This window comes from Mus musculus, chromosome 7 (genome assembly GCF_000001635.26).
Source record: "Mus musculus strain C57BL/6J chromosome 7, GRCm38.p6 C57BL/6J".
Lineage (NCBI taxonomy): Eukaryota > Metazoa > Chordata > Mammalia > Rodentia > Muridae > Mus > Mus musculus.
The window spans coordinates 57,276,321-57,303,072 of NC_000073.6; the positions used below are offsets into that span (position 1 = coordinate 57,276,321).

The following is a 26,752-nucleotide window of genomic DNA, read 5'->3' on the forward strand; positions in this document are numbered from 1 at the left end:
TTATGCACACTGTAGATCCCATCAGGATGTGTTTTATTATTGAACACCATTAGGCCTAAACTAAAAAAATATCATGAAACTGACAAAATACTCCCAAGACTTCTGAATGGCAAACATAATTCCATGTCCAAAGATACAGAAGAAGAAATGTCATTCATGCAAAGTCACATTTTGAAAACAGGTTTACTGGGAGTGGCATGCATGGGGTGACAAGCACTGTCTCCCCAAACCTCAACAGCCTACCCACTTTCCTCCTTGCCTGGACTGACAAGAGAGTGCTATTGTGCTAAGGTGCCACCTGCCACCCTGTCTTTGATAGATAGAAGTGCTTCCAGATGCAGAACAGCAGTGTTCAGGGGTGTTTTAAGAACTCTGTGGTCACCATGGAGAGAAACGTGCCATGTGTCTAATTCTAATTCCCTGACAATTAGAGAAAGGACATTGGAAGCAATTCAATTCTTAAAAGACCATGGGAGTTCTAAGTTCAAGGAGGAAAGCCAGGCAATGTTAAATAACTACTCCCTTACTCATTCAAGAAAGGGACTAAAAAACCTGACCCACCACTTGGGGAAACCCAGAAACCCTTGTTTCCCCCACAGAACAGTGTTCTTGCACTTGGATATAAAGACAGTAGTACTTGGTATAGGGCTTAGTCCTTTTGGGCTTTTCCCTTTCCACTTTGGCAAGTCCAGTGATGTAATTCTGGTTTGGCTCTTATTTGGCCAGTTGTAGTGGTGACGCTTTATGGGTGCAGTTCATGATATTACTGAAAGATTCAATCTCATGGCACACAGCCTGATCTTCCAGCTCTTCTAATCTTCCTATCCAACAATTCTTCAATGTTCCCCAAGACTTCGATGCAGATAACTAAGGAATCCTGGAACCAGGAGAAATAGTCTTAACCCATGAAAAGAGCACACCAAGTGATTATCCATTACCAAATGCTCAGTCCTGAAAATGTTTATAAAAATAACTTTATACAGACTAAGTAGGTTATAGATAGGAATATAAATGCTTATGTGCACACAATAACAATTAATGAAAAAAAAGAGATCCTGAATTTGGAAGAGAACAAGGAAGGGTACTTGGTAAGGTTTGAAGGGAGGAAAGGGAACAGAGGAATATTGTAATTATAGTATTAAATTTTTTTAAAAGGAAGACTAGCAGAAGTAGGGAATCCTTCATCTTGATGAGCCAGATTGTGTTGGGAAAGGATCCCAGAATGAAACGTGCTAAGTCCAGCTTAGCATAATTTATGCCTGTGCCAGGAGATTCTTGCTTCCTCCTGCCCAGAAAAATACCTCACCTTTTGAAATGCTCCCAGGGGAGTGCGGGCTACCCTGGCAGCTGCACTCCGGTTTTGCCTGAACTGAGACCTGATGGGAAAGGCCACTGTAGTACTGAATTTGCCACAAGATCTGTTTGTCTGTCTGACTACTAATGAAAGGAAGGGTTCCCTAGGTTTCTCTGGGACTCATGACACTCAAGGCCACATTCAAGATACTCGCTGCTACCAGGAATGGTGAGGGAACCCTATATCCTCCACAGAATCACTGTAACCTTGTGAATTGGCCTCTGTTGGCTTGACCTGCTTGGTAGAGAAGGGCAAGCAGAAGTAGCTCATGGCACAACATTACCGTCAAATAAAGCCAAGAAACAAAATGCACAAGTACACACACATATGCTATTAAACATATATGTATGTGGGCATCATTTCCACAGAAATGGATATATATTCATAGGCGTGGGCATGCACTTTTCCACATCAAAAGGAGACAAAAACTTATGACCCTTTTGCTCTAATCTTGTTCTGAAAAAAATTATGTTCATAATAAATGTCTCTTGACATGTGCATGTGCACACCTATATGTATAAAATGCATACTCTGCTTCTCTCTACATGTTAACCTTAGCGCTACAATATCCACTGATGGGGTCTGTCTTTCACGCTGCTTTATAAACGGAGAGGCAAAGCCTGTTTGGGGAGGTAAGCATCTCCTAGTTCACAGGCTGCCTTAAAGTTAACCTCATGCCTCAGTTATCTCTTGGACATTTGTGTAGTGGCTCCCCAAGCCCCACCAGAGATATATCTTGTCTTTGTATTTGTCTGCAGCATAAACTTTGTATCTTCATATACCCACCTTATGGAAACATTTTATATTTGAAAGAAATTATTTCTCTTCTTTAAGAATGTGGATTTCCTAGTTTTTAAAAATAGCACTACAACTTAATTTCAGATCTTAGGCTCAATGAGGTTGAGAAACACAAAATGGTTACCTGTAAGCAGCTGCCATGCCTTTGTGGTCTTAGTGAGCCATTGGAGTCCGGTGATAATCTCACTGAGTGAACTCGTAAAAGGACATCACCCACCTGTGACTGTGACTTCTAGCCAGCTCTGCTGGGTGTCTGGGTGCTGTTGGGCATTTTAAGTCTGGCAGGATGAGTACCACCAATGACTCTTGGCGACCTCACCCCAGTTTGGCATATTTATCACATGTTCCTGATGGTCTGTATACTTATTTGCTCTTTGAATTTTCCTTCAGATCAATTTTATCTTCTAGCTGGTTTGCTCAAAAGCTAATTTCGCTTACTAATGTCTTCTGCACATGTTCCCTGAAAATAAAATGGTTTAACTCATATTGCACAATGCTGTGTGACTGAATACAAGAGAAAAGAGTACTTATATGTCCCATGTGGCCACAATCACTGGGGGTGATAAAAATCTAACTTGACAGGTCATAATGCCTACACTCCGGAACAGTCCCTGTGCGATGCCACCTGCACTTGGACCATTAAGAAACACAGACTTGGATGAGCTTTCCTTGTCTTTCTACAACACTGAGAGCCCATTAAAAGGTTGAGACTTCACTTAGGACATCACAAAATATTTCATTTTACAGAGAAGGTGACATTAGTGGAAACTAGATACTTCTCTGCTTTGGTTTAAATGTGTTCCTTAAAAATTCATGAGCTGAAAACATACCCCCCTCTACCCCCAATCTATATACTGATGGCATTTGGAGGTGACATGTTAGGGGACATGGTTAGGGTAAGAAGTGTCATGAAGGCAGAGCCTCCATGATGGCATTAGTGTCCTCATGAGAAGACAATTCCAAGCCCTGTGTCCTCATGTGATAGTCTCTCTCATGCCCTTTAAGAAGGCCCTGTCTGTATGCTAGTATCATGCCCTTAGATTCCCCAGTCTCCAGAACCATGAAGTGAATGAACCTCTGTTCTTTACAAACCATGTAGCCAGAGGCACACCATAGTATTAGCAAAGGATGGATTGTCCTCACTTGGGAGCCGACTCTTCTCCAACAACTCTGGATATCCAGTCTTCCTCCTCTAAGTTCGTCTGATCTGGGTGACACTGGTCCACCTTGCATCCAGGAAAAATACATCTTTAACAAACCTCACATGTCCTGGATTCAGACAGCAACACTCTCCCTGGACCAGAAAGGCAGAGTTGCAGTGGGGGATTTGGCTGGGGTGGTGATGCATGCTGATGTATTCATACAAAGAAAACTCTAGATGACATTTATTCATCTGTCAGTTGATACATGCATCACGTGAACACTACTTTTTGTAGTCTGGAAGGATACTCATCAAATAAGTCTTTACTTTCTCACAGTCAGACTGAGTTGAAATTGTTTGCATCTGTTGCTTCTTTGAGATTCTGTTTGTCTCAATAATCTATGACATGATGCCTGTACACTTGTCCACGTAACATGAATGTAGCCATGCCCAAGATTTCCACTTGCGGTATAGAGGAGAGAACCTAAGGTTGCAGGCATGCTATGGAATTGCCCTGTTACCTAGTTACACCCCCAATCCTACAAAAATTTTAAAAGATACACATTTTACATTTTTACAACTTGAAGAATTTCAAAGGATATAATCAAGAAAAACAAGGAAAGTCACACAGGTGAGAGCACTGCCTTTTCACAAGGCAGAGCAGACAGGGCTGCAGAAAAAGTGGCTGTGTGTGTGAGTCCCGATTCACGTGGCGCCCATTCTTCATCTCATTTGCCCCGCTATGGCAGCAGTGGCAGCTCCTCCAGCACAGAAACACCCATCCCGAGACATAAAGGCCATCCCCTGTGACAGACCCCTGAGTCATTTCTGGAAATGTCTTCAGGGGCCCAGAAGGGTCATTTTCAAGGCATCTGTTTTGACAAGTCAATCTTTTCCTTATTTTTAGGAACATTTAAGTTGTGTCATAAACATGCATTAGCACCAAATCATAAGTGGTCCTAATAGCTCCAAACATCAGTAGATGCTTGATTGATTGTATATGGGCCAGCTGTTCTTCCAGATCAGTTAGCAGCATCACTCGAGAATGATTCAGCCTCCAAAAGCCAGAGACAGAAGGTCATCCTGGCTGGTGAATAGTCAGAAAAGGAGAGAATAGCTGAGATGATGCTTTGATTCCATAGTCACGCAGTTAGCAGTAAGCAAGGTTTATACAAATATAACTGCTCTCTTAAGAACAGCTAGCTCTAGAATGAATTAGGGGAAAAATGAATATAAATAATTCAGAGATGTTTCCCAGAAGCCCAGTTTTTAATCCTACCAAACAAGGCAACGGCACTTCAGCTCATTTATTCTGACTTTCATTGAACGTTACTGTTGAGGTATGAGGGATCAATATCCGCCATTTCCTGGGAGTAGGAAGCAACCACATTGCCTCGCTCAAAGAATGTTTACCCCTTGCAGAATGAATCTAAGCTGGCATTCTTAAATTGACTGTTCCCCCAACACCACCACCATGGGAATTGGCATTCACACAATGTTGTAGCTGTTGAGTTAAATTCCCCACAGAGGACTGCAGTGGAAGGCAGGACAAAAGAAACGCTGAGGTTACTTTCCTACTGCTTGGCTAAGTGTAATAGTCTATCAGAACCATTCTGGCTAACAGTGTCATGGGTACCCCAAAGATGGCCAGAATCTCCCTTAGTGGGCCGATAAATTCTGCTTGGTACAGTTTTCTTTACTTTTCTTCCTTTAGAAACAAAAAGCTTATATCTCTTCAAAACAAGACAAAGTTAGCTGAAACTCATGGGATGACACCAGAGAATAAACAAAGACCTGAAAATGTTTTTTTAAGGAAACCTAAAGAGTTGACCTTAGAGCTTTAGGACATACTTATTAAACATTGCCCACTAACCACACCCTTAGTTCATGCCAGGATAATTTAACAACTTCCTATCATTTCAGGTTTTCAGAGATAAAGTTCCATGTTGGGCAAAGTTTCCGAATATTGCAAGCCCCACTGTCTTAGTTAGGGTTTTACAGCTGTGATCAGACATCATGACCAGGACAACTCTTATAAGGATAATATTTAATTGGGGCTGGCTTGCAGGATCAGACATTCAATCTATAATCATCAAGGCAGGAGCATGGCAGCATTTAGGCAGGCATGGTGCAGGGGGAGCTGGGAGTTCTACATCTTCATCTGAAGGCTGCTAGTAAAATACTGACTTCCAGACAACTAGGATAAGGGTCTTAAAACCCACACCCACAGTGGCACACGTACTCCAACAAGACAACACCTACTCCAACAGGACCACGCCTTCTAATAATGTCACTTCCTGGGTCAAGCATGTACAAACCATTACACCCACTCTGCTTTACCTAAATGCTCCATCCAGAATCCACATCCAATAGCATTAAGAATGTAGAGCAGAATTAAGAACAGAAGAACCAGGCTAGTGAGGTGGCTCAGGAGGTAGAGCCCTTGCCATAAAGTTGATGACTGTGCTTGATCCCTAGTACCTACATGATAGATGGAGAGAATTGACTCCTTCAGGTTGTCCTCTGGCATCCATAGAAGTATCATGGTACTTGAGGGGAAGGTGGTATATACTGGTGATGGTATATGCTTAAATAAACATATGATTTAAAAAAGAATTAAATAGGACTGAATATATGCCTCCATCTCTTCACCAAGTTTTAACCACTCATTTATTTGTTCACTCATGCATATGTCCAGGGTACGGTACAGAGCTAGGGACCTACTGGGTTTACCAGCTGAGACAGGGCAGTCAATCTGAGACTAAAGGCTATACTGGACTGGGCAACAAGAGGATGCTGGTGGCTTTGGAAGCTGGTTTTGCTGCCTTGTTCAGTTCACCACATGCTACCAATTAAGGCAAGGCAGAGCTATCATTCAGCTACCAAGGAAACAGGGGTGGTGTGCTTCCTTTGAGAACAATGACTATCATGAGAGAAGACAGACACAGCCCATCAATCAAGATGAGCATGTTCCACGAAACTGGTACTGATTACAACCTTTCCCTTCTGATGCCCAGTGTACAAAAATATTATCACCAGTGCCTAATGCTTAAGCCAGAGGGAGCTGTGATCATTACATGGAAAGTACTCGTATAGCAAATAGCTTGTTTTTAAAGTAAGCTATAAAATCTGGCATCTAATTTTATCTTCCCCCATACAAAATGGAACCATTACCTCAATGGTACAGTTTCACTACAGTAGACTACTTTGTTAGATGGTCAGAGTTTAAAGCCCAGCCAGTCCATGCCAGAGCAAACACTGGTGACTGATGGTCTGTTGCCACTGGCTACATGGGGATTCCCTGATGGAGCCAGGACATGCATGAGTTGCATAAAAACATACTACATGTTTGCTGAAAGCTCTTATTACCACCACAGTTATATAATATGGTCTACAAGCTTGGCTTTTCATTTCTTGCCATCATAGATACATTTGTCTATATAATATATTTTCCCACAAAGGGAAATCAAAATATCCCAACACTGTCATTCCTGCATTGTATGGAAGCACTGCTGATGATTTATTAAGAAAACTGTAGAGTACTGGGTGAAGATAGTTAGTGGTTTCCCTAGAAACTTAAGGTCTTGTTAGGACCAAGGAAGATTAAAAAAAAAAAAAAATTGGGAGCTATAATCAGAAATGTTAGAAGGACACAAGAGCTCGGGGAGGAGTGTGAAAACCCAGCCGCACCAGTGGGAGTTCTGCAGCCCTTCTCAGACACACACAGTGCTCAGCAACACTGGCAGGGCAGAGCTGGCAAAGGAAGACAGTGTGTTCTTCCTCACTGCCTCACAGCTCCACGCCTGTTACTTCTCAGCACATGACATAACCTGCGGCCACATAACTGACTCTACTCTAGGGATGGGGACTTATCAAGAATAGTTTTATCACGCCCACTCTATCTGACACCTAACTCGGAGCACATCTCAAGTATTTGGCTCATTAAAACATATATGCATACACATCCCCAAAGGGTTAGGTACCTTCTGAGGCTGTCTTATAGGCAGGAATTACTTTGAAAGGCATGACAAAGCAATTTGATTCTATCAGGCTGCAGGAGTGCGGGCTGCTTGTCTTAAAGTCCTTTCCCCAATAGCAGGCCATAACTTTCCATAGTAGTGGGCAAGTTTCAACCCTGCTGAGACCAGGTAATCAATGAGGGTTGTGGGGTTTGGCCATAAATTGTGGGCACACAGGTGCTACACTGCCCCTCTAGCAGCAATGACAGCCAGACTTGTATTTTAGAAAATGCCTAACAAGCCTGCACTATTTCTCTTCCAAGTAATGTAGTTACAATTCAATATCACATTTTAGTTTACAGACCATTATTGAGGGTTTAATTTTATAACAATACTATTGAGGTTACAATCAACGTGATAATGTCTGTTCAAGCTTATTTAAAGAAGAAGAACCAAAATGGTAGAGTGGTAGTATATTTACTCCTTTCTGATCACATGGAGATACTACGAATGGCCAGGTTTTAACACAATGAAATACTAATACTTAGGAAAGAGACAAACATGACAAATTGCTGACAACTGAAGCCCAAGCTCACATTCTTTGTGGTGTGACCTGGTGATAAATTACTTAATGTTACACAGTGCTTTGCAAGTGCCTATGGGTCTACAGCTCAGTGGTAGAGTGCTTATCTCTCATGTATCGAGGTCATGGATTCAATCTTAGCACCTTGAAAAATGGAGGAGATGGTGGACAAAACACCAGTTTAGGAACACGAGTCTCCTCTTGACACATAAGGTACACCATGAAAAGAAATGCCAAATATCTTCAGATTCCTCAAAGGGAATATCAGTGATATTCTTGTCTTTTCTGTCTGATTTGTCTTTAGGGTGAATGTCTAGCTGTAGAGCCAGAGATTGCAGTGGGTGCACACTTCTAGGGAAAAAGTGAAAAGGATGTAGTTTGCCAGGTGAGTTGGTCCCTTGGGTATACTTGAGGACAACCTTAACAGGAGTTTAGAAAGTAAGCGCACCCTGGACTTACAAAGCATTTCAAAATGGAGAAGCTTCTGATTTGGAAGCAAATACCTGACTCCCTATTTATTGGCTCAAATTTTCAAGTTGAAAGAAAATTGAGATTATCTCAGTTGTCAGTAGCAAGTTATACATTGCAGGTCAGCATATCTTTTGTAGAACTTGGATTTATCCCATGAAACACTACATGAAAATCCATTTCCTCACCTTCTATGGTAGTAGCATGTCTTCTAGACAGCAATCTCAACCTCTAGAGTCACCCTAGCAGGCTGTGGCTCCACCTTAGGTTTCCCCAAGGATCTTATCTCCAAAGCTAGAACAAGACACTGGCTTGTAGTATCTATGGTTATTGCTGGGACAAAGACCAATGACTGCAGCCTCACACTGGACGCGATGGAGCCTTTCCCCTAAATAAAAGAAGACTAGAGAAGCTACCAGACTGAAGTACCCATCCATGATTCTTACATAAAGAATTTCTATATCCTTTAAACAATTTAATTATGCTGAGCCTCCTCTTACTGCAGCTTAGCATTTCCATGGCCAATCAGGTTCTAAAATTATTCTGGGAGTGGCCACAGTGTTCAAAATTCATTTGTGGGTAGGCTTCATGAATGGATTGACTAATTGTGATTATGGTTTCTTGCAGCCCAAGGCACTGTTTTAAAAATGCATGGCCCAGGGAAGTGACTGTGCAAAAAAAAAAAAAATGGTTCCAGGTCTTAGTTCAAATATCTAATACCAACATAATAAGCCAGGCACAGAGGCACAATCCTGGGATCGCCATAGCTCAGTGGCTAGGCCTAAAGCCAAATCAGTGAACTCCAGATTCAATGAGAGACTCTCTCTAAAAATATATTGTAGCACAATCAAGAAAACTACCTGATACTGACATCAGGTTTCCATATGCAAGCATGTATACATGCCAAGTGTGTGTATATATATATATGCACATATACTATAGCAGCACAGTTTGAATATAGTTTTATTTCACCTAAAATGGCAGTTAGACTGTGTTCATCTCTTATTTTTGTTGGAGGGTTTGTGTTTGTTTGTATATTTCTTTGTGTTTGTTTATCTTTTGAGACAAAGTCTTACTTTGTTCCCCAAGATGACTTGGAATTCATTACATACCCTAGATTATCTGCTAACTCATCAGTAACATCGTTACTGCCTCAATTGCCTAAGTGCTAGAATTACAGGCATGAACTGCCATGTCAAACTTACCCACCAATGTTGATTAAGACAATGACTGTAACCATTGTAGACTCTGTATACTAAGTGAGGAAGGAGTTTGAAATAGCCGGTCCTGCTGCATCCACAGTCAGGACACACAACAGAGAGATGGATATTGGTTCTCAGTTCTTTTTCTCCTTTTATACAATCCAAGACCATAGCCCAGGCTATGCTACTCTTATTCAGGGTAGGTCTTCCCACCATTAACCTAACTAACCTAACTCTTCACACATATACCAAAAGGCTAACTTAGTCTATATAACACATCACAGGCATGCCCAGAGGATTGTCTCCTAGGTGACTATAGATTCTATCAAGTCAACAATTAATACAAATTATCATAGCTTTTAATATGACAATAAAAAATTTTACTTTTATTTTTTGACAAATACCAATCATATCTATTTAATAGGGTACAACATTCTGTTTCAATATATGCATACATTGTATAATTCACCACCTTCATCTCTTATGATGAGAATTTTTAGCTACCTGGAGATATTAAGTACATTTACTAGTTTTGTTGTCATTTTTACACTACTAAACATCAAACCCAAGGCATGGAGAGGTAAGAGTTCTACTACTGACCTATATCTCCATGCTCTCTGATTCTGATAAGGCACACATACTGCCATGATTGTGCATTACTGCTGTCTGCATTCACTCAGTTGTGTGATGTAACAGCATAGCTCAGTTCCCTGTCTAGCAATAACATGACATGACACACATAGACTAACATCTTCTTAACCTCCCATTCCTTGCCCCTTGGAACCATTACTCTACTTTCAACTTCTGTGTGATCATGTTTTCAAGGTCCAGTGTCTAGGTCACCTTCATATTTTTGTGCTTGTCTTAGCTTTCTTAAAATGTTCTCCAGTCTTACCCAGGTTATATGTTACATCACCCTACTTATGGATATGTCATATGACACAGTGCATATTCATGATATATTTTTATACACCCATCAGCTGATGGACACTAGGGTTGAAACACTGTCTTGGCAACATACATGGGAAAACATTTGTCTTTCAGCACAGTGGTTTCAATTAATTAAGATACAAAAGTGCTTTTAGAGATCGCCATATATCAACACAATGACATGTAGGTAGGGATCCAGGGATTCATAAATTAGATTCCCATACTCTAGAGATCCTGTATCTTTGGGATGAATGTAATGTACCTACATCTACAACCCCACCGAGCACAGTGCTGCAGAATTCTTGGTATGGACTTCTGTCACCATAAACTGGCCACACTGAGAAGTGAAGCTCTGTGTAGTGGGTTGCCATATCAGTGTGAGCCACACTGGGAGACAAGTAGACCTTTCCAGGCTTTAGGTACAAAGCTGCCTTTGTAAACTGGGTAGACTCACCTGGTCTGCCATCCAAAGGATGAAAAAAGCCCACACACTTCCTCAGAGCTGAGAGATGCCCTTTCAGAGCCATGTTGTGCATAAATGAGGAAGCAGCTTCCACGTCAATCTTACATTCTCACAGTAAGTCGGCTGAGTATAGCAGAACAAATGTCTTCCTGGTGTCTCAGTGAAGCAGACTGTAATGACCTTCATTCTGCCTATACATGGAAACTTATTCTTTTGACTAGGCATTCTAGGCAGCTAAATCAGGCACTACTAGGTTTAAGGTAAATGCTAAATGCCCTGAAATGCACTCCTGCTGTTGTCCTAGCTATTACTCTTGGGAGTTTCCAGTAAGTAATAGATGGAAATTTTATTCTTAGGCATCAAGCTTCACAATGGTGGTGAATGTTATGATACTGGGAGTTAAACTCAGGCTCTCTTTACTAGTTATTTTGAAATAGTATCTCACTAAGATACCCAAGCCCAGGTTGGCCTTGAACTGGTTATATTTTTCCCTTCAACTCTTGAGCTCTATATGTTAAAGATGAAGCTCGCCTCATACCTCGCAGACCGGACTACACAAAGTATGTGCACCAAGGGAGAGCAGAGGTTATTCAGAATGAAGACATATTCCCATCCCTAACAGTCTCTGGTCCGTGGGCACTCATCCCTTAGGGGTCTGCAGCCCTGTAGATGTAATATACGTGAACTGAGCAAGCCTCTAATCGTGTATTCTCTTATGCTCTTTTAATAAACTTCAGACATTCTCCCAATCTTTCATTTGAGGTTTTTGGCTAAAGATATAAAGCATAAAAAATAAAACATAGCTGATGAGACTTTGAGTTAACTGGGAAAACAAACAAATTAAAAAAATCTAACAACTTCTACTGGAACTGCAAAAACAGGAGTGTTTATTTTCACATGAATTATGTATTGGTTGACACTTGGGACCGAAGCCAAAGCCTAGTTAGCAAACATCTTTGTTGAAGTTCTTGACCACCGGAACAGAAAACTTCAATAATTGATTGATGCACAGCTAAAAATGTGGAAACTATCCTGAGGGTATTTGAACAGAGGGTCTCATGCATGTGAATCTACTGCTCTGCCATTGAGCTAGAGTCTAAGGCCTCTCTTTTTTTTCCCCTTTGAAATAGGATATCACTAAGTCTTCTAAGCTGACATTTAACTTCCTCCGTAACCCAGGCTGATCTTGGAATTGTTACCATCTTTCCTCAGACTCCTGAACTCAGTCGTAAAACACTTGACTAGCATGTGTGCTGCCTTGGGTTCCACTACCGACTCATCAGCAATGCAATTAAGTACTGCATGCTTCAGATGGATGCTAAGGCTATAGATGCCTTGCCTTGGCTGGAGGTGGACTTTCCCACTTAGACAATGCACCAGAGGAGTACAACTTTACTTCCACTCAAGACCCTACCTCTGAATCTCAAACCAATGAAATCAGCGGGGAAGATGATTGAGGCTGGAAAGGGGGAAGAAATTGGCAGTGTTCTTCAGTGAATGCCCCCACACAGTTTTAGGACCTCAGAGGTAGTTAGTAAAGAATTCCACCAGAACTACCTGGGGAAAGTCTATTGCAGGATAAATGGGCAACTCTAATGAAATACTTCAACTACTACCTCTCCTGTCCTGGTTCTAGTTTTCAGTTCTTCCTGAATGATTTCATGTTTACCCTGAGAGTGCAGGATAACGAGTGTGGGCTAAGCTTTCACTAGGCATGGCTTCCTGAAGCCAGGCACCCTCCATTACTTCCTTTCCCACCACAGTAGAAAGAAAATAGCCTTCTCCATGGAGTGCACTGACTGTTGCCACATCTCAGCCAATTCTCAGACTCGAAGTTTGTATTTCAGTAATGAAAACGATGCCTGAACCAGAGAAGTGTGCCTACATACATATGTTCTAAATGAGTGACATTTCTACACGACTGATACTGTCACAAATCCCAGTGTGTGTCCAATACTTGTCACTCTTTCCATGTGGGTTTCTAAAAATGATTTTCTTCATATGACTTAGATGATGATGTCATTTATTTCATCTTTCTTCTCTTCCCTTTGTCTTTCACAGACTCTTACTTTACTTCCAAAATTTGATAATTATTATCTAAACCTTCTACTACCCCTGGATCCCTTGTATATAGCTATATAGTAAAGAAAAAAGACTTTTGGACCTAATTTTGTCCACTTTCTGCATTCTCTAAGGCATTCTACCTTTAAATAGAAGAAGCTGATATTCTTCAAGAAGGTAAAAAGCTGGTGGTGCCAGCTGAGCAGGTGTTAGAAGACAATTCTCTATGATGAGTCCTATAGTTGCTCTTCTGTTGTGAGAAACAAAAAACAAAAAGCAAACGCAACTTAAGGGAAAAAAAAAGGGTTTGTTTTGAGTCAGTTTCAAATGGATGCAGAACACATGGCCGGGAAGGCATCACAACAGACAAGGAAGACATGGAAGCAGGATCAGGATCATTATAACCACACAGCAAACAGAGAAAACAGGAAGTGGGGGCAGGCTATAAAACTTCAAGCCTACCCCCAGTGGCATACTTCCTCCAGCAAAGCTCTGCCTCCAAACAATTCCACAACCTTCACAAACACCTCCATCAGGGGAAATAGTGTTCAAAAGCATGAGCCCATGGGCAAATTTTCCATTCAAACCACCACAGGCTAGAAAGCAAATACACTGAATTTTGTGTAATGGACTTTGTCATATATGTTCTTGTATTGTTTAGTAGATTGGGTATACTCTTGTCACAGGATTCTAGCTTCATTTAGTTTAGACTTACCAATCCTTAAAAAATATAAAAATTATCCTGAAGTGGCAGAAACCCCTAAAAAATAAACCTAGGCCTTGGTTTCATGTGGCCCTTTAAATGTAGTTCACCAGGGGTTCAAATTAAAGGGCACAGCTTAAGGTATTGGAATCAGTCTCACAGCCCTGATATGGGCAGAGATGCTCCTTTTTCTTCTGCACAAATGCACACTACTACCATTGCAAAGTCCCTAGGACTCACCAATCAACTCTGTGGTGGATATACCACAGGCTGTCTTGTACAAGCACCGTGCTCTGTGCTTATCTTGGCCAATGAACTCTTGGTCGCAGCCACAGTTTGAACAGGTGCATCTACATCTCTCTACAGTGAACCCATCACATTTCATAGCCTATAGACCACCAATCCAAAGAGGGATCTAAAAATCATCTATTTCAGTGGAGAATTTTTTAAATGTTTTTTAATAGTTTCTTCAATATTGCTGTTTCTCTCTTCTCTTCATTTCAGTTTTGAAATTTATGTTTTCCCCAATAGATAAATTACCCATTTTATCGACACACTTCAAATTATTATGTAGCTACATATTTCTCTTCAGTCTCTTTTATAAGGGCACTAACCCTATTCACAAGGGTTCCCCTCTCATGGCCTAATTATGTCTCAAAGGCTCCACTTGACAATAACACACATTATGCTCTTATCTTCCAAGAGACAAGGTCTGTAAAGGAGGTTATTAAGCCAAGGAGCAGGCAGGGAAGCTGAGAATTACTGCCCAGCTGGAAGCGCTCTCTAAGGCTTGGTAGCCTGGGCAGCCCAATCAAGCTGCCTAGGAGAGAGCAGCAGGAGCTATGAGGAATAGCTTCACCCCACACAAAAAGAACCTGCAGGACTAGCAGAGGTCACGGTGAAGTGTAGAATACATGCCAGAACCCTAGGAACATTGAAGCTACAGAACCAATGGTTCCTTCTTACCTTTCCTATAGACAGCATCACACAGAACCTGCTGGCGTCAGAGGAATTTGGGAACCTCACTTCAGCCTAAATGTGCCAATAATTCACTCTACAGTTTCCACCTGGCAGTAAGTTCCTGGAATGGGGAACTCTACAACATCCAAGTCTCACATGAACATTACTAATTTTTCAACTGAAAAATAAAATAGCTTATAAAAAGTAAAGAAGCAAAAGAAAACAAAACACCCCAAAACATTGCAACCTCAGCTCTATAAAGCCCAATAGTTAGCACAAGAACCATAAAAAGAGCTAAGACAGTATAAGTCCTCCGAAACTTACTAATACTGCAGCAATGTCATTTAGTGAGTGCAAATTAGATGAAATGTGAAACAGGACTGGAAAGAATGATTGTGAGTATATTGAAAGAAACTGATGAAGAAAGTAAGCTGCTGGATGAGAACACAGGAAAGCATCTGAATGAAATAAGAAAGAAATGCAAGACATGCAAGAAGAATTCAACAAAGAGAGCAGTGCACAGCTTCAATGGTAGATCTGAGTATTATTGGTCTAAATTCTCAATCAAAAGAACCAGGATAGGAAACTGGAGGAGAAGAAGAAGAAAGAGGAAGAGGAGGCAGAGGAAGAGGAGGAGGAAGAAGAGGAGGAGGAAGAGGAGAAGGAGGACAAAAAGGAGAAGTTAGAGGAGGAGAAGGAGGGAGAGGAGGAGGAAGAAGAGGAGGAGGAGAAAGACAGCCATCTATTTGCTGCCTTCAAATAACCATACCTCATTATAAAAGAAAGGAACTAACTTAGGGTAAAAGGATGAGAAGAGATATTCCAAACAAACAAGGTCTGAAAGCAAGCAGTTGGTTCTATTTCAACACCCAAGAAAGCAATATAAAACAATAAGGGTTGTCACTTCATATTGGCTAAGGGTCATTATAATCTGAAATATAGGTGTTCCAAGCAAAGGTGTGCCCAATTTCATAAAACAAACTCTGGTAAAAATAATATTACAGGTTAAACCTAGTATAAGAGTAGGGGGTGACATTAATAATCCATTCCTGCTAAATAACAGGTATTCTCAACAAAACAAGTAGAAAAATATGCAAATTGAATGATATCATTGATAAGTAGACATTACTGACAGCTATAGCACACCTCATCCAAAATTGCAATTTTACATTTTTTAGCATCCTGTGGAAGGAAAATATATATCAGAATACCAAGGAAGTGTTAATAAATATAGAGAAACTGAAATTAAAAAAAACTATAGAGCATATATAATCTCATGGAATTTTAAATACCACACTGTTAATGACAAATGGGACTTAAAGAAATCAGAAAGAAATTTAAAAATTGAAATTGAAAACACAACATACCCAAACCTATGGGATACAATGAAAGAAGGTTTAAGAGAGAAGTTTAAAGCTCTTAACGTGTACACTATGAAATCAGAGCCATATCAAATAAATAACGATATATCTTAGAGCTCTGAGGAAAAACCCAAAGCCAAATCCTAAATTAGTAGATGGAAGGAAATCATCACGATCAGAGCAGAAAATGATGAACTGGAAACAAACACAGTGTGAAGAATCAGAGAGGCAGAGTCAAGTCTTTGAACAGATAACACGTACTGACAAACCCGTAGCCAAACTAACTGAAAGAAAACAAAATATTCAGATTAGTATGATTAGAGATTCAAAGGGAGCAGCAGATACTAAGGAAACTTGGAAAAACATTCGGTCTTCATTGAAAAAAAAAAAAACCACAGTGCAATAAATTGGAAAACATAAAGAAAATGGATAAATTTCTAGGTGTATATGACCTACCAAAATTAAACCAAGAGGAGAGAAATAATTTAAACGGATATATCACAAAACATGACATTGAAGCAGTAATTATCTCCTAACTAAAAACTATCCAGGCTCATATAGCTGTACTGATGAATTTTACCACAACTTCAGAGAACTACTCCCCACTGCTTCCCCAACGACTCCAGGACATAGAAAAGGAAGGAGCATCACTCTTTTTACAAATCTCATATCAATTTGATACCAAAAGCAGAAAAAGAAGAAAATTGCCACAAATTTCCCTGATGAACTTAGAGACAAAAATTCTCAATAAAATACTCCAAAGCTAAATTCAAGAATACATTTGAATCATTAATCTCACTGAATAGTATGTCTACAATACTCAGTTATCTCACATAACCAAAAATCCACTAAATGGATAACATTTACAATAGTAGAACCATTATATTAAATGTTATGAGCATCACAACTAGATACAGCTACAGACAATAAACTATAATAGCTAATAGTAGTAATTAGTGATGTGTGTGTGTGTGTATATATATATAAGTGTGTGTATATGTGTATGTTTGTGATAATATAACCACTACTATAAAATTGTAATTACAAATTATTAATGTATAACTTGTTTAAAAAGCAATATATTATATAAATGATATGAGAATTAAATAGAAAACTCCTATGTGGAATTACTATATATCACCAAGAAAAAAATAATCAATGTAGAAGTTCTGACCTTAAAACTCAATGAGACAAAGCTGGTATCTGGCTTTGTTTGATTGTTTTTCAGTATGGTGGAGGGGTTTGTTTAGAGAATGTTGCTACTGTTAAAATTCATGGACACTCTTAGCATCCACTTACGAAGCTCTGCTAAACTCGGTAAAGTAAAGAGGAAAATGTGATTCCTGAAGAGAAGAGCTTGTGTTTGCTTGGCATCACTTCTCAAGAGACCTTGGCCGACTCTGAATGGATGTGGATCAGAAAGTTTTGGCCACCAGTCAGTGGAGGAACAGCAGGGATTCTAACCACTTGGCTGAGCAAGGGTGTGCATGGAGCTCCATCAATGACAGAAGGAGCTGACTGGTTAGCACAGTTGTAGAATGCAAGCTTTGGTGTAGAACACGGCTGCTATTGCCCTCTTTATACGCCATACCAAAGGATTGGACGCATTAACTGTCCATAGCAGGGGAAGAGGGGCTCACAAGACCACCTTCCAAGGGTATATAAATTAACAGTTCCTGGAGGAGATGGATATTTCCTTGGTGGTGTAGATGTCCACTTGATCCCCTATAAATAACCCCATTACACTAACTGATTCATCAAGCTAGGCTTTGATAGAATTAGTTCTTTGGTCTGTGATTGGCCTCCTGTCTGTGGGATTAGTACATATTTGTTCATATTCTCTTCAAGAAAATGTCATACAACAGTGCCACAGAACCGAGGTCCAAGTGGGAGTGGAGAATAAGGGAACATCTTGATGCAAATATATTCTTTCATTCAGGAAATAGAATTCTGTGTTTTCTCACCAGAGCTAATCTCTCTACATGTTATCAAAGAAAAAATGGATGCCATATGAGTCCATGCCCATGAGTCTAGGCATCTTCCTAACCACAGGGATCAGGAATGGATATGTCATACATTAAACTTAAAACTTCCTCTGCCAGAAAAATGCTGGCTTCCTCTCTGTATTTAGAAAAGCCTGTCTCAGAGCAAGGAAGAGAAACCCACTTATTATAGGTCTCATTTAGCATGTTTAGGAATACCCCAGGCACTTTGACAGATTATCTCATTAACCCATACTTGATCCAACTATAATTGAGTTAATTTATACAAAACAGAGGCTGGACATGCTCTTTTGTTCATCCTAGTGTTCTCTTCCTTCCTCCACTTTCCAAATAACCCCCTTCCAATGTATCCTTCTCTTCCTGCCTAAATGATCCTTCATGTACTCTTCCCTCTCTCCTCTCTCCAAATAAGTCATGCCTCTCCAACCCCCATACGCTCTCATCTCTGTGCGACAACTGACACATGATAATCTTTTAAGTAACTTCAAGAAGTAACTAGTAGGTATTGAACCAAAAAGCCCAGCTATTTACATATATGTAATCTGGTATAATTTTTAAGTAGACTTGATAGACATGATACTGTGTCAATTACTTAAACAACGGCGGAATTACAGATGGTAGACCCATATAAAATAAAAACCAAGGACCCAGTTGAAGAGTGAGATTTATCAGAAACAGAAATTCCAACATAATTTGTGGCATCCAGAGTATAAAATAAAAGAAGTATATCTCATTGGTCAACAGTTATGAATGGCAAGACAAAGATGTGAGGACTTAAATACAATGTGTAGCCTTACCTGCATGAGTACATGACTGTGTAGCCACCCTGTCTGAAGGCACTGAGATAATGCTCACTAGTGTCTGGTTTTTTGAATCTCTGTTTTTACTCGAGTGTCCCAGTACAGATGTCTTCCCGCAGGGTGCGTGCAGGTGCCACACTCTGAGCTAATAGCAGAAGAGGCTTCTGGAATGGGAGTAGTGCACACACGCACAGAACAATCCCAGATAAATGAAGACTTAGGTTCATGTCAGGGTCGGCAAAGAAGTAAGGGACATATAGTCTAAACCAGTGGTTCTCAACCTTCTCAATGCTGTCACAGTTGAATACAGTTCCTCAGGCTGTGCCAACCCCCGGCCATAAAATTATTTTCATTGCTACTTCATAACTATAATCTTGCCACTGTTATGAACAGTAATGTAGATATCTGATATGCAGGATATCTGATATGTGACCTCTGTGAAAAGAGTGGCTCAATTCCCAAAGGGATGACCCAGAGGTTGGGAACCACTGGTTTAATCAGTCATGAGGGCATCAAGACCCATTGTCTAGATGACATCCAGTCCAGACTCAGGATTTGCTTGGCTGGAGGAGTCTGAACCACATGAGGTTGGCACAATTCATCTATTTATGGGACAAATCATGATGACATATTTAACGCTTTACCTTTCTCAAGAGACATGCAAATTTAAGCCAAATTACTAGCTGTTAATTTTTAAATGACATATTCATATTCATAAGAAAATTATGAAATCTATTCTTCACTGGGAGTGGTCTTATTTTATAGTTCTGTGTGATTAATGAAAATGACAGTCTCAGGAGACTGAAACATGCACATTTCTGTCAGCAAGATCCTCAGGAACAGGAGGAAGAGGAAGGAGACGTTCCTCTGCCACTATGGTCCTGAGAATGCTCTTGGGCCTCAGGTTCCTTAGATCTCAGTACCAATCCTTTGCTAGCACCAAGGAAAGTCCCTGTCTTGGAATATATACACATCTAAGTGCCTGCTCAGAGAGTTTCTTATGGGAGTTCTATGGGAGAACACTTGTTTCTAGAAGATTCTGAAGAATGTTTGCTCCGCAGCCTGTGGTAGGCATGTGGTAGGTAGGACCTATCACTGGAGGAAAAGATAAGCTGGTTTCTGCACCATGCCCGGAGTCAGTGAGCACCTAAACAGTAGAGGTTCTTCAGAGGAAGTGGAGTTACAGCCAGTGAACACCATAGGATGTCTGTGTTTATTCCCTGCAGATCCCCTTGCTGGTGCGTGCTCCCCAGAAGAACAGGATGGATCACCCTTCACTCTTGTTTCCTGTATAATCCAGAGAACACACACACACACACACACACACACACACACACACACACAAGCCACCATCACCACCACTACATACAATTCTGTTGCCACCCAGGGCTGTATCTGGTATAAATTTACCTAATGCAAACAAAAGTTGCTTATCTAATTCCCTCATTTTCTGTAATACGATTATTTCACAAAACTTAATTCTTATCTGGATTCAAAACACTTAGCAAACTGACCTCTAATTACCTAATTCACCAAAAAGATAAAGTATACAGCCAAAGGTTGTCTCCTAGACAGAGGCAATCCATTCTGTCTCCAGAGTTAACTCAAAAATAGATTCACACCGCCTCTCCCAACAGCAATCCCAGCATCCTGTTCATCTGTGTCACTAAAGCAGAGGCTTGCCTTGACTCCAGGAACTAAAAACTGCCTGCTGGAAGGATGCTTCAAAGTCTAGATCTGAAAAACATCAACTGTGTACTGCCAAATGTGTGATAACTACGAAAGTTCCCTTTCCTTATTCAACAGAATGCTAAGCTGAGCAGAATGGCAGCCCCATCTCTTGGCTGAGGCTTTCCAAAGTCAGAGAGAGGAGGGAAAAACACAAGTACAAAGTATATCTCTTATTATAATTAGTTATACTGTGACCTTACGGGTCCTTTAGGCCAGACTGGGGGCATATATTCATCATCAAAGTGGCAGTCAGTGCTCAGTAATTAAAATAAAGAAGTCACTGGGTAGCTATGGCTACTGCAGACATCACCAGGTGGTCCTAAGCCTTGTGAGCCTAACATGTGTTACTTACCAAACTAGGTAGAAATGCATGCCTGGACTTTCAATCTTCAGCCAATAACATAAGAACAAGACTGTGATATCAGAACTTTCTCCCAGAACATGGCAGTCTGCAGATAATCAACTGGATTTAAGATGAATGTGTGCTGCTTTATTTCTGAAGAATGAAGGGCCATGAGAAACTTCAATTAGATAAGTGAACAGATGATAGCATGTGGTCAGATGTTATGTCATGTTTCCTTCTACTGCCTCTGGCTATTAAAAGAGAGAACCATCCAAGGAAGATTTTTACACCAGTAAGAAGAAATAAAGAATGAGAAAGACGTTTAGCCATGTAATGCTCTCACTTGGATACTATATTCCCTGAAAACATCAATTTACTCAGATATTTGGGAGCTAGTGATGAGTTTGGCTATATTGTCCCTAAAGTGAGGAAGATGAAAGGCAAGATCTTTCATTCTAAAACCGCAGCTATATTTCAAAGGCACCTCAGACCTCCAAAAGCACCACCACACCGTAACTGTAAGGTAAATCCCAAAGAATCTGCTGTATCTGATCTATCTTTAAAAGTAAAAGCAGTGCAAAGAAGACCCTTTCTGTTGCAATCAGAGCTGTGAAACAAGCTGGACAAGGAAGGAGGACAGATACAATAAGATGACCCTGAGCAGAGAGAGAAGGTCCAGGCAGTGAATGTAGTGCTAAAGAATGCAGGAACCAAGAAGGAGACCATGAATGGAAATAATTTTTGGAAAGTGTGAGGATTGAAAGACACACTTCCGACTTCTCCACTTGCTGGCAGTCCACAGCCTCCTTTAGCACAGAAAAACATTTATTAGCTGGTGAGAAGAGACTGTGGTCCAAGATTAGCCAGTGTTTGTCCACACATGTAGAACTCACTGGTCCACTTGGAGGACTGCTCTGTGGTTTGAAGTCCTCAAGAAGATTCGAGGAGCACATGCTACCTCCAGAGCCAAAAGATCCCATAAGAAAGTCTGAAAACACATTGGGGCATCTGAGGTCACTGGCTTTATAGACTTAATGCGGGGTGCACATTGGGAACTCTGAAAATTCCAGGTCCTATTCCTCTCTTTGTCATTGAATACCCATCTGCTTTTGCTAAAGTAAATTGGTATAGTTGCTGATGTCCTAGGAAATCTAGAATTTCAGTACAAATTTGTAGTCTTGAGCTCTGGCTGAAAGCTGTCACATCATGTATCATTTCATTCAAACCATTTCAGATAGTTTGGCAGTGGGCACTAGGTGCATTTTAGAAAGGTGTAAGGGACAAAGAGCGCAGGGATGGTTCATTTTGACTTGGTTTTACTAGATGAGTAAGTGCCTAGGGCTGGTTCATGAAACACACCTCTGCATGATTCCTTTTATCAACTAAAGTTCTTATGTTACCAAGGCTTGGGACGAAGTCATGGTAATCCTTAGATTACCATAGACTCTAGAGTGCTGGAATATAGTTATGATCCACCATGCCCAGCTCAATTGAGAGAGTCAATGAATGGAGCAGCTTGATTTTACAAGTCCTAAAGGGAACAAAAGTTGGACTGGTGATCTCAAAGCTCCTTTTCTATAGAACTAAAACACAGAGGACATCTTTTTCAGGCCATCCCAGGTACAGAGCATCCTGATTAGTTGTAGATTCACTCTCTTCACAGAACCTAGTTCTTTTCAGAATTTGGATTGGCCACGCAAAACATGTGCGACTCTGCTCTGTTTAGGTTTGGTCTGCTGAGGCCTCATGCAGAATTTCAGTTCAGAACAACGGCTTTCACAAAAATTCTTAATAAAGCTTAAATATGTACTCCCATGTGATGGGGATGTACATATCTTTGTGACAGTAGTAGGGTAAAGCAGTGCTTTCTGAGGAATTGATCCAGTCAGCAATCCTGCATGAGCTTTGCAAAGGAAGTCTTGACTGAAGAGTTGCTGGGAACAGGGAAAGGAGGCTAAGAATGATTTTACCAGGTAGGAAGGAGCTTCCAGACAGAAAAGGAATAACCATATTGCATCAACTGGAGTCTAGCATCTGCTGTGGGCCAGCTACTAAGTCAGTAACTGAAGCAGACATATCAGCTTCTCTGCCTCTCACACTGTATAACCCAAGGTAACAGGCATAGGAAAGTAACCATGGTATCTGGTCAGAGGCAAGCCTCTGGGACCGTATCAGGCTAAAAGTGATAGGTGAAGCCCCCTGAAGTGAGCACAGGCTGCCTCAAAACTAGACTGCCACAACAGATACCCTAGCAAAGAACTAAGCATTTAGGGAAACATCAGCCAAAGGATGAAGTCTGGTGTGCATTGTGCAGAGGCTGACCAATGGCACGGAGTATGGGGCTGAGCATAAAAGTATTGAGAGAACTGAAGGCTATTAGCAATACCACAGTTATTTAGGAATCAAGGTGTCTGAAGGCTCCTGCAGCGCCACACCATGACTGGGGGATGGAAGGAAGGGAGGGATCCAGGAATCTGAGCCAGCTGCAAGCACAAGATGGTAATGCAAGCAGCAAAGCACATTCACAAGTTGGGAAATGACTGGGCAGACATATTAACAACAAATGGCTTTGCCAACAGTCAGAGGAGAGGAGAGGAGAGGAGAGGATCCAGCCTCCTAACTTGATGGTTTACAGACCGAGCCTTCCCTTTTGAGGAGTGGGTTGGCCCTGAGCTGGTAGGGGAAGGGTCTCACTCTGTTCTGATTACATCATAGAAGCTCTAAGGTTCATGCTCAATTAGTTTTACATATTTGGGTTAAGATAAAAACAAAACAAAACAAAACCAGGAAATGTCAGTTTCTGCACTGAAATTCTCTTCCATGTGAAAGATGAGGAAAACAGGCACAGAGAGGGAACATGTGGTATGTCTTGTCAAGCAAGAACAGTGTGCTGTGACTTCTTTCAATGAACCTTAAAATACTCCATTCATTAAGAGTGGCTATTGCAGCCAAACATGAAACAGAACTCTGGGAGTCCTGTGGGGGAGGGGAAGGAAGGATCACAGGAACCAGAGGGGCCAGGGACACATCAGGAAAGCATGGCCCTTAAAATACACTGACCAGGACTCATGGGAACTTGCAGAGATCAAGGATTCTATAGGGGTCTAACCTAGGCCCTCTACATTTATGTTATGACTGAGTAGCTTGGTGTTCTTGTGGAAATCTTAATAGTGGGAGTGGTGGGGTGGCCTCTTTTGCTGCTTGTGGAATTCTTTCCCCAGTACTGGGTTGCCTTGTCCAGCCTTGATATGATGGTATATGTCTGGTCTTATTGCAGCTTGTTATGCTGTGTTTACTGATGTCTGTGAAGGTCTACTCTTCTTCTCTGTGGAGAGGGGAAAGGGAAGGGGAAGGAGTCTGGGGGAGTGATTTGAATATAATACATGAGAGAAGAATAAGAAAATAATAAAGAGAGCTGTGGCTTTCTGCCTCAGTTTCCTCTTTTAAAAAAGTAACATTGTAAGACTCAAAGAGGAAAATATAAACTGCCTGTCCAGCAGGAGTGTCTTTGGTGACAATGTTCTTCCTTCTCTCAGATAGCAGCTTTCCAGAAGTTTCTCTAAACAACTTCAGGTAGCAAGAGATACATTGTCCTTGGAAGGTAAGTAGTGGCCTTTCTCTGCAGATCTCTACAGTCATGAGGCCAATGGTACTATACTTGTTGCTGGACCTAGAAGCTTGGAGACTTCTAACCTGGCTGCAGAGATGGCTCAGAAGGTAAGCACACTTCCTGCCCTTCAGATCCCAGCACCTACATCAGGTTCTGTAACTCCATCTCTAGGGTATCTAGTGTTCTCTTCTAGACTTATGGAAGCTCCAGCCCACATGACATTCATTCATACATGCACACACACACACACACACACACACACACACATGAATGAAAATAAAATCTTTAAAATGTAATGTGCAGACTAGTAGAATCATACATCCAGCATATCAGGCAACAACATGCCAATGAAGTCAGTATTCAAAGCAAGAAGATGATTCAATGTTTGGTTCCATTTTTCATTGACTATATTTTTCATTTACACACCATATTTATGAATGGATGCTACCTTGCTTTAATCAATTAACTCAGTAAATGAATATAACGTGAAAATATGAAAATCAAGAAGGTGGCTTAATTAAAAAGTTAACTTCCCATCTAGTGATTGTGTGTAACCAAGTGCAATGTCAATGGTCTATCTTGTTTTGAACATGTGTAGGGCCTCTGTGATCCAAAGCTCATAAGAAGGAAATCCATGCTTGGGACTGAGATTTTCACTTAATAATTCTATTCACGTAGGAGTAGTAGTATTCACTGCTGTGGGGTACTTCTGCTCAAGTCTCTTTTAAAAAATTAATTATCTTAAAAACCAGTGAGGTTTCATAAGACTTTTTCATTCCTTCCTGGTTTCGGTTGATTTGCTTTTGAAGAGTCAATAGATGTCCCATACTGGTGTGTTTGTGTGTGTGTGTGTGTGTGTGTGTGTGTGTGTGTGTGTGTGTACAGTTACCAAACATCTCAATGCATAGGAGCAGCCTGTGTCTCCATAGCAAGGCGAACACTGTGTTTCTAAGGCACTTATTTGATTCATTCTAGCCCGTCCTTCGGGGACCTATGGGCTCTTCACTGGATACAGGGGTATGATCAGGCAGTCTGACCTCCCCAGCATCTCAGCTCACCAAGTTCCCACCTCAGTCTCACAGACCCTTTTCTGCCACAGAAGGTTGTAATGTCAAGAAGCACAGAGAGAGCTCTGTCAGAGCAAATAGGGCAAAGCCAATAGACAGACAACCCAGTGGAGAAAGTGAAGGTCAAAGGAGCTGAAACAGAGAGGGTGATGTCTCCATTAGAGTTTTCTAGGAAGTGCTACGCATGGAGATGCACACCTTTAATCAGCACTTGGGAGGCTGACCTGGCTCAAGAGATTTCAAAGGAGAAGAATTTCATAATGTGGCATAAAGACTGGTTTTGTGGTATTTTGGTGAAGAATGTGGCTACTTTTTGCCTTTTCTTTTTTTTTTTTTTTGGTCTGAAAAGTTTGCCTGAGGCTAAGGTGAAGAGACTTGGATTAATTGCATTGACAAAAGAAGTTTCAAAAAAGCCCAGCAGAGACTTTAATCTCTGGTTAAGTCTTATGAAGAGAAGTTTGAACAAGCATAGCAAACTTAGAAAGGAAAAACATAAAATATATGGTTCGAGTATTAAAGGAGTACCAGGAAGTGAAATGGAGCAAAATCTTGTGTTCTAGGAGATAACAGATTAAGAGAGTGGGACCTTGGGGCAAGATTCTACCAAGCTTAATTAGATACAGGCATGGTGGTACTCACCTTTAATCCCATGAGAAAAGCATGCTGATCTCTGCATTCAAGGTCAATCTACAGAGCAAGAACTAGGATAGCCAAGCTTAGGCAGTGAAGGATTTAGAAAACCTAAAGCTAGTGATAATGTAATAGTACAAGGGGATCATGTTCTAGTTCCTGTAAGCAGCAGAACTCAGCAGCTTCAGCCATGTGGCTCTGGCTCTAGAGTTAAGAATGGAAGGAACTACTGGAACTATTGATGCTGGTTAGCTGGAGCTAAGGAATTAGCGGTGATTAAGAAGAGACCAGCATCACTGAGGTGAAATCTTCTGGAAACTGTTTTCTGGGAGCACAAAGAAGCTGTGTTCCAGAGATACCCTAGGTTGTACCTCATGCTGCGGCTGGACCTGGTAATGTGTAAGAGTCACTCAGGTGGTACTGCTTGTGAAGGAATGAAGGGATCATGGAGAGAAGCTGAGGCTTAGCACTGTGAGAGGCCAGGGAAGGCCATTGGAAAAGGTGAAGCCTCAACTGTAGTTGATGGCCCAGGACTGAAGGGGTCATGCAAAGGATTTGAGGCTTGGCACCCTGAAGAGAGCCTAT

General features: G+C 41.0%; 1 protein-coding gene and 1 long non-coding RNA gene across 3 annotated transcripts in view; both read right to left on the bottom strand.

The window, feature by feature from the left end:
- Gm39017 lies at nucleotides 1-25,798 on the bottom strand. The gene is made up of 2 exons (XR_882092.2): nucleotides 2,277-25,798; nucleotides 1-877 (listed from the first exon to the last, which is right to left on the bottom strand). It is a non-coding gene; the product is annotated as a predicted gene, 39017 (long non-coding RNA).
- Nucleotides 1-26,752, bottom strand: part of Gabrg3 (gamma-aminobutyric acid (GABA) A receptor, subunit gamma 3) — a 670,753-nt gene that overhangs the window by 559,858 nt on the left and 84,143 nt on the right. The window lies entirely within an intron of this gene.